Here is a 3,556-nt window from a genome sequence, read left to right as displayed (position 1 = left end):
CTCTGTGTTGATACCTCAGAGTCTGGAGCCTGCTTTGGATCCTGTGCCTCCCTTTCTCCCTGCCTGTTCCTCGCTTATACTCTGTCTCTCTCTTAAAAAAATAAACATTAAAAATAATAATTCAAAATAACCAACCTCAGGAAGGAGAGGTCCATGGTGGCCGAAAAAGTCAGGGACAGTTCCACAGGTGAGGTGGAATGTGGGCTTATTCTCAGGGATGTGGACTGATGGAGACAGAGGGAAAGGATGCCACACATATGGGTGGTATGTCCTGCTCACTAGCGTACCCTGGCTTCCCTCGGAATTTGCAGGGTTTTTGAGGCCTAGAGCTGGATATTCTCCCTTACTGTCTCTCCGGCCACCAATACCCATCTGTAATGGAAACAACTTTCTTCATGGGGACAAATCATTGTAGAACCTCAGGGAGGTCTGGCAGAGGGGTGTTCTGGAAGGAGACCTTTGTGGTAGGGGAAGTAGGGAGCTGGCCAAGGACCCTGACTTGCCCTTGTTCCTCTTTCTCCACAACTTTGGAGTTTTCTGACCAAAAAACCAGCTGCTTGCCCACCCCTGCCTCCAACTACTAACTGGGGTTGACCTGCTCATTTTTTTTTTTTTAACAAATCTTCTGGAAATGTAGGTGAAACTTTCTTTATTTTATTATTATTATTTTTAATAAAGCTTTAATAAAGCTTACTCATCCTGAAAGAGAGAGAGCGAGCATGAGTAAGGGTGGGGCAGAGAGAGGAGGATCAGAAGATCCAAAGTAGGCTCCCATTGCTGACAGCAGAGAGCCTGATGTGGGGCTTGAACTCCCATGCCACGGAGTCATGACCTCAGCCAAAGTCGGATGCTTAACTGACTGAGCCACCCAGGAGCCCCCAAAACTTTCTTTAATTTTTTTGAGTATAACTCAAACTAGCATTATCATTTTAGAGTCTTTTCTTTATACGATTTTTAAAAATGTTTATTTATTTATTTTGAGAGAAAGTATGAGTGGGGAAGGGACAGAAAGAGAGGGAGAGAGAATCCCAAGCAGGCTCTATGCTGTCAGCACGGAGCTAGAACTCATGAACCACGAGATTAGGACCTGAGCTCAAATCAAGAGATGGACACTTAACCGACTGAGCCACCCAGGTGCCCCATCTTTATATGACTTTTAATAAGTATCTTTTAAAAAATTATGCAAGCCATACATATTCATCAGAGAAAGTACAAATATAGCTGGCACTTCTACATTTTTCTGAAGAATCGATGGAAGAGAAAATAGAAAATAGAAATAGTTCACCGCCAGTCAGATTTCCCAGGACAGCATACAGCGCCCACAATAAGGAGACCCTGCTCTGCCAGGAGGCTGCTGTTCAGCCACTGGGGCTGGCCTCCTTTCTTCTCAGTTCCAGACCTGCCTAAAGCTGGGCGCCTCCATGCCTTCCACGTGGGGGAGGTCTCCTGACGTCAGCATTGCCTCCAGAACACAAACCCCTGATTCATACTTGCAGCTCCTTCCTGCTGGCCTCCCACTTAGCGCTCTTCCTGGCCGAAGGAACTAGACTCATTCTCAGCCATGTGCATAAGCCATTCTCAATCTTTTTTCCACCCACCATGCGTGATGGATGACATCCATATTCATACACAGTCTCAAAGGTTAAACCCAATTTTATCTAAACTTGGACAGGATTTTTGCAGGAAATGAAAGTTGGTGGTAAAAATAACTATTACATCTCAATGTAATACCATGATTTGAAATCGGCGTGACTATTGGCATGTTAGCCATCTGCCCATTCCTGGCTACTCTGCATGTGGCACGGGCTTTGGAGAAGCAATACCTGAGTACTGGCCGTGATGCCACACCTTCTCCCAAATTAGTGAAGGTGACATTATTATAGGGATAATCTTAGTAGTTATCTAAGACTCATGAATTTATTTTATAGCAATTATTGTATTGTGTTATATGTATTTTCCCCATTAAACCTTTTTTTTAAATTGTTTTTAATGTTTTATTTATTTCTAGGAGACAGAGAGAGAGACAGCGTGAGCAGGGGAGGGTCAGAGAGAGAGGGAATCACAGACTCTGAAACAGGCTCCAGGCTCTGAGCTGGCAGTCAGCACAGAGCCCGACGCGGGGCCCGAACCCACGAACCGCGAGATCATGACCTAAGCGAAAGTCGGACGCTTAACCGACTAAGCCACCCAGGCGCCCCCCCATTAAACCTTTTTGTTAGTTGCTGTATCCCTAGCGCCCAGCACAATGCCTGACATTGATCAGTGCACACTGATTGAACACATGAGTGAATGAACCCAATTTGTTGTGAAGCCTGCATGCTTCTTACCCTGACTCTTAGAAACCTTGCCTTCCCTTTATTCCTCTCTCCCTACCTAGCTGGTTCTACCAGCAGCTATCTAGGGGTACATTTTTATAAACTTAGTTTGCTTTCTTGTTTGGCCTTTTCGTGCTATTCTGGCATCCCAGCCCTGACTTGTTGGCCCTGTTTTCTGGGCTTCTTTACCCACATTTCGTCTTTTCCAGTCACCAAGATATTCTCACGGACTTTATTTAGAGTGCAAGATATCTCCAGCCTTTTCCTCCCCTAGAAATCTTGGCTCTCCACCTAGATTTTGACTCTTTGACGGTATCCTTATGCCTTACCCATTTCTTTTTTTTTTTTAAATGTTCATTTATTTCTGAGAGAGAGAGAGCGAGAGCACACACACACATGTGCATGAGAGGGGATGGGCAGAGAGAGGAAGACAGGACCAAAGGCATGCTCTGTGCTGTCAGCCCCGATGTGGGGCTCAAACTCATGAATTGAATCGTGAGATCATGACCTGAGCCGAAACTGGACGCTCAATTGATTGAGCCACCGAGGCATCTCATGCCTATCCACTTCTTTTATAATCCCCCAAGTGTAGCACAGCCCTAGACAAATGTTAGACCCATCTTCTTTGCAGCATGTAACATACTGTTTATTAAATAAGTAACCGTGTAAGTTTGTCTAACATCTGTCTCTCCCATTTGGAGGTATATTCCAGAAGAACGGGGATTCTGACTGTTTTATTCACTGTTGTATCCCGGCATCTAGCACAGGGCCCAGCACATAGTAGAGTTTAATATGTTTAATAAAGATGTGTGATCGGAGTAAATGAATGAATGAATGAACTGAATAATTAACCCACAGGACTTTGATAAGCGGGGGGATGGTTTTGTTTCTTTGAAAAGAAGTCTTAATGTTGCAAGATCCATTTGTGAAAGGGGAAAACAAGCCTCAGGGCAGTCAGCAACTAAAAGCAACGGTTGATGCTTAAAGGGGCCTGTGGCAGTTTGGCCAAGCGCAGGGGAGCCTACTTGGCCCAAAATAGAGGGAACAAAAGGTTCTGGGAGGGCTGGGAATGGGAGTGGGATGGTGAGTCACAATTTCCTATATCCATTGCACCAGTTTCTTCCATGATCATATTTACTTTGGACACTCTACTATGTTCCCAGGGGATCGGAGTAAAAGTAGAAGTTGGTTTGTTTATCTGTTATATTGTTCATGTGGATTAGTGTTTGGCAACAGCATTT

Source organism: Crocuta crocuta, unplaced genomic scaffold, assembly GCF_008692635.1.
Source record: "Crocuta crocuta isolate KB4526 unplaced genomic scaffold, BGI_CrCroc_1.0 scaffold43, whole genome shotgun sequence".
NCBI lineage: Eukaryota > Metazoa > Chordata > Mammalia > Carnivora > Hyaenidae > Crocuta > Crocuta crocuta.
This window is presented reverse-complemented; position numbering follows the sequence as displayed.